Genomic DNA, 6,000 nt, shown 5'->3' with positions numbered 1-6,000 from the left:
TTTCAAATTAAAATTTTGAATTAAGTCCTTCCATTTGCTTTAACTTTTTTGCTCTTTACCTAGGTTGCTACCACTACTCTTTACCCATTTTGTTACCACTACAAACACTTTGTGAGTATATGCTTGAATCATCAGCAGCCAGGTCTTATGAAGAGAATGAAGCTAAATGTTTTACACATAGAAGGTGTTCAATAAATATTTGTTGAACTGAATAAAAACCTGTTTGTAAATTTTCACATTGCAGTGGAAATAAAGATTGCCAATCAACACATCTCAAAAATAGACTGTCAGCCCCAGGAGTCTATTTCCAGCTAAAACATGTTGAAATATTTGGCACATCCTTAATCTGAACCAAATGTTATTAAGAGTTTAAAAGTTAAAACTAAATATGATTAACCTAAGAAATTAAATTGAGCTAACATTGATAATTAAGAAAGAAACAATTACCCAATTGCTCATATATTCTCATAAAATATTTTAATAAAAAAAACCCTTAAAGCTGATTTCTAAAAGTAAGCATTTATGAAGGAAGAAATTAAGTTCATGTGGAAAATATGATTGAATTTTTGAAGTCCAGAGTGATACTCATACATTATGTTTAGTCATTTTGAAAAACTATCATGACCTGTCATAACTAAGTTTAACTATCAAATGAAGCTCACATATGACACGGAGGGCAGTAGATTTAAAAGAGAACAAACTTAAAATGAAGGCTGGAGACGAGCTTCTTGAAGGTATGGACTGTTTTTATTCTTTCTTTGTATCTCCAGTAATTAGTAAATAGCTTGGAAAATTGTTAATAATGAATGTTTGTTGACCAATGAACCGACTGGCCCTAGATGGACACTCTCTAGTGTAAGCTATTTAAACTTATTGAGACTCAGTATACCTGTCAGGTGTAATAATACTTATATGACCAACATTTGTTCTTAACTTGAGGACAAAAGAAGAGGATATGTGAAAACATAAGGTGAACCCTAAATGACTATGTAAATGCTATTTAACGAAGTCATTATTTTAGAAAGTTAGTAGCAAATTCATTAGTTATAATTAAATAATATTTTATTATAATGTGATTTTATAATCTTTTTTTTACCTATTACTTATGCTTCTGCTGAACAGTAGAACCTAACCAGCAGTAAAGTTTAGAAATTGAAATATTTTATTTCTTAACCTCTGACTTTAAAAATGAAGATTCATTCATTCATCCATGTATTCATTCAACAAATATTCATTGCTCAGGTACTACATGCTAAAGCATTTCTAGATACTTTAAAGATTACAAATATGATTAAAATATGGTCCCAGCACTCAAGGATTTTTTTTTATAATTTATGGGAGAAGATGAAGCATTTAGCCACATAGCTAAAATAAAAGACAATATAATGCCAATGTGATTAATATAAGCAAAAGATCATGGAAAGTACTTCTACTGTTCTATATTGTGAAACATTTATGCGAAAAAGCTCTTCTCATCACATATGTTAACTCCCATCTTGACCTGTGGCCGGGCTTTTCTCTCCAGGAAGTTACACGTGGCTTTCTGTCTAATCAAAATCTATCTTGGGTATGTCTGAGTTTAGATAACATTTTAACGTAAATGAAAAGTATCCTTAATATCTTTACCCTCTCTCAAAGGGGGCCTGACAGTGTACTTACACTGTCTATGTCATAGGGTCCTCCATTTTTATAGCCAACCCAGTATTTCATTCCTCAGAAGCTTCTTCTACATCTATCTCCTCTTGGAGATAGAAGGTGGATGAACCTGGAAGCCTGAGGTCCAGGCAGAGTGATTAATTGGCCCACGACCACCTTAGTATATCAACAGACAGTTTTCTGAATCTTGAGAATTTCAGATTTTATGACATATTGGAAGATAGGATTTGTGGGTAAAGCAGTATTCCTTCACTCAGGATTCCATGATGCAGATATATTTATCTCTGTCCAGAAGATCTGAACTTGAGGATTATGGTGATTTGGTTGACAATATGGTCAAACTGACATTTGGGCTCTTCAAAGTGAATTGGCAGTCTGTTTCATTTATGACAGGTAATGAAAACATTTAGGGATTAATTTTAATGTTTTTTCACCATCAGCATATTATCTCCTACAGCCAGTACCATAACTAAACTGGGACATTATGAGAACATTTCCTTTGTTTTGGTGATAGAAAATTCCCTTCTTCCTCTAGTAATTTATAAGGTGGCCAATGGGACCAAAAACCCTACAAATTTAGTACTTTTAGGTTTGCTGCCTAGTTTACATCTTCAGACTATTTCCACAAACATTAATTTGAGTTATTATAGAATAGAGAGTTCAATGTGCTTACCCTTCTGTAGCATTCCTATTTTGTCTACTACATGCTGACTGAACTGTCTATCTCAGCTTTAGGCTATACAGTATTAATTTAATAATCAAATTGTCTCTGTGTAGTCTAATATTGGCTAACATCAGAACTAGCTAGTCAATTATATCAAAGTTTCTAAAAGTAGGAAATTTTTGATAATCATGAAAAACATAGCTCAGGGCTACTATTATAATAGAAGATTATTTAAGCCTTTTGTGTTCTAACAAAAATAAATAAATAAAAGTTGTGGTATTATCAATTTACAGAAACAGATAGATACACACACATTCACATATATATCCTCTACCCCCAAAACCCTTTCTAATGCTTTTAGTATATGTACTAATATTTTATATTACAATTTTGTGGGTATAAATGTCCTAAGACACTATAAGCTGCGTGAGGGTGGTGACTATTTTATACATATATGTGTATATATATATAACATATATAACATATATTATATATGCATATAACATAACATATATGTATATAGCATATATATATAGAAATTTTCCTCAATGCCTAACCTAGCGTATGCTTTAAAAATCCAGTTCATAGATAGCATTGACCATAGTATGCTTCAGAAGTAGAACACTTTGCAGTAATAGTTTCTGAAAAATTAAATAGTTAACTCACAATCCAAAAATAGACACTGAGTGAATAGAACAGCTAACCTGGAGAGATCCTCACTGCCCTCCTAGCTACCCCTAGCCTCCACATTTCATATATTGCTGATGCCTAGGAAAAGACACTTTGCTTTGCTCTAAAACATAGACTTCACTATTCTCACCTGGACTATTGCATATATTCAGCTAAAATTAAATATTTTAAATAATAATTTGGTTTTCATTATACGATCTAAAATGGACTATGTGTAAAAATTGCTTGAAACAAAACTATTGCCCTTTTATTCTCAAAGGAAAAAATACAATTTTGGAAAAATTAATATGACAGAAAATAAGTATATTCAAACAATTAAGAAATGTATTGACTGAATGACTTTTCTTTAGTATTAAATAATTTACCTTTTCATAAAGCTAGTATTTTGATAATATCAAAATGACAATGAATAACATAAGAATCAATTTGCTTACTATTAGAAGTAGTAATTACTATTATATGTTTTGATCACTTTTTATATCAACTTTTAAAAAGTCTTCAGACTTCTTAAGGGTAGTAGCCTCTGTATAAGCCATCATGTTAGAGAATGAGAAGTGACAGCTCTGTCTATGCCATTAGTTTCTGAAACACTGCCATCTAGTGGGAAATATTGTACACTATTTTTCTACGCTAGCTCTTACAAAAAAAAGTTTCTCTATCAAGGTGACTTGATCATACCCAGCTTAAAATTAAGAAAGCAAAAGCAGTGAGAGTTATCAGGACACTGTCACATCTCTAAGTCTTTACCTAATGACCAAAGTTATGAATTATTAAAATTACATGGCTAACACTTACTGAATTAATGAACTCTTTGGAAAATTCTAAGTGGCAGAAGGAATTAATTCTACAATCTTAGAGCGTAGACTATCTGTGAGGCAAGATTCTATTTGAGAAAGATCTGGTTTTGTGTGCTGGTACTCCGATGAGTGGGCTAATACCTTTGTACCCCTGCATCTCTTCCCTCAGAATTAGTAAAAGAAACATTTATGGAGTTGATTGGAGTGATGGTAGCTTACATATGGGCCTCCCCAGCAGCTGTATTGACAAAGTAACCAACTTAGGGATATGAAGTATATCCCAAAAGGCTTCTTTGCCTATGGATATAGAAAACCAAAACCAATTTTGGTAGTTACCTATGTGAGTATTTCTAGCAAGTGACCTCTGTAGTGACTTCTCTGATGCCACAGGATCATTCGAATTGTAGGTTTTTTCCCACATTTTATTATTGTAATGGAGCTGGAGGAATGACTTTTAAAATATGAAACCTAGTAGTATTTATAAAGGGTAAAGAAGGGTGAAGTAAGCAATCCATTATGTAACTTGAAGAGATAGAGACTTTAGTATTCATGTTTCTTATTTATTTATTGAAATGAAGCCAAGAGAGTTTGAGAACAATGGACCAGAGATACAATATAATGAGACTTATTTTTTAGAACAATGTGGAGGCAATATGTGTTGAAGAAGCACACATAAGTGAAAAGGTGGTAGATTTAGAGGACACTAGTTTTGGGCATAGATCTTACACATAGAGTTTGAGTATCTTAATTTTTAATGTTTAAAAGATTTAGTATTATAATTACTAAACTCACAGGGTTGTAAAGGGAATTAAATGCTTATCTACACATTAGAATATGTAGAGCTATACTTAGAGTGGGAAGACCAAGGCTTTGAGCCAGGTTGACAAATCTAGAGGATGCTGATGAGCACTTGGCAGTCATTTGGCTGGGTAAAAACAGCAAACCATCATTTTGTTAGCAAGAATACTTAGTCAAAATGAGAAACTACCAAATCATGGATTTTAGTGAGCTCCTCCCCATTCCTAAACCATCCCTAGAGACACTCTCCAAATCAATAACCTTGTGTCAGTATTCCAAAGTCTTTGTTTTCCCAAGAGAGGGAATTATTCCCAACCTCACCCCCAAAATGAGAGGATGATGTGGGCCACTTGACCTGGATGCAAATAATATTCAAATTATAGTTCTGTGTATGTGTGTATACATATTCATCCATATAAATATATATGTAGATGTAGATACATTGTGTGTGTGTGTGTGTGTGTGTGTGTGTGTGTGTTGTATAAATATCAATGGAAAGGATACTTCTCTTGAAATAAGACAAAGATGAGGCCAATATTTATAAATATTTTAAAGTCCAGGTGACAAAAGCACAGGAAGTCAAAAATATAAAAGAAAAATAAATGCCTTTTCATTTTGTAACTTAAAGAGATTTTTATACTATAAAAGGGAAATTCCTTATGAGACAACTCTGCCCTTGTTCCAATCCACTTTTCTATTTTATTCAGCTGCAAAGTAATGTAAGTACTACCAATGAACCTAACCTTGTAGTAAACTGTGCTGATATTTCCGCCAAGTATTTTGTTTCTCTACAGCTCAGCCAGACCAAATCAGATGCATTCACATTTTGCTATGCATCAAACCCTAGATGGAAATCCTAGCAGTAACTCTCAGGGCTGAACTCCCAAGTATAGTCAAAATCAAGGCCATCCTTCTATTCATGGCATCACTTGCTCAATTTCAAGGATTCAGTTTTAATGAAGAGGGAAAATACAACAGCTTGGAATAGATAAAAATATTGACACTGCAACACACCAAACAGAATTTTCTTTTCAAGCAATAAATCCTGCATTAATGCTTACCATTGTTAATGGCTTAGTTCAGAGCAGCATTTGCATCTAATTCATAACATAAAAGACAATGAAAGTTGTCACTGGCTGTCTATACAAACATATGAATAGAAACAATTGAATGAATAAGAAGCAACCCAGCAAACATGGAAATATTTGTTAAGTGAAAAATGGAAGAAAAACATGGATGTGTTATTACTTCATACTAATACTATTTCCACATAGGAAGTTCTTTTAATAATAAAATGCTAGTTATATCACACATGAAAGATATCCTAATATGCTCTTATGTATTCTATTAATATGGAAAATAAAATAATAGAAGATGATTTATTATTTCTTTGGA

At 32.5% G+C, this 6,000-nt stretch overlaps 1 pseudogene; it reads left to right on the top strand.

Moving 5' to 3' along the window:
* Positions 1–664: 664 nt before the first annotated feature.
* The window catches only part of LOC110194200 (heat shock cognate 71 kDa protein pseudogene), a 40,638-nt pseudogene continuing 35,302 nt past the window's right edge, over positions 665–6,000 (top strand).

The sequence above is a fragment of the Phascolarctos cinereus genome, unplaced genomic scaffold (genome assembly GCF_003287225.1).
Source record: "Phascolarctos cinereus isolate Bilbo 61053 unplaced genomic scaffold, phaCin_HiC Scaffold_1;HRSCAF=81, whole genome shotgun sequence".
Classification (NCBI taxonomy): domain Eukaryota; kingdom Metazoa; phylum Chordata; class Mammalia; order Diprotodontia; family Phascolarctidae; genus Phascolarctos; species Phascolarctos cinereus.
The sequence above is the reverse complement of the archived record's forward strand: the minus strand, read 5'-3'. Positions and strand labels throughout refer to the sequence as shown.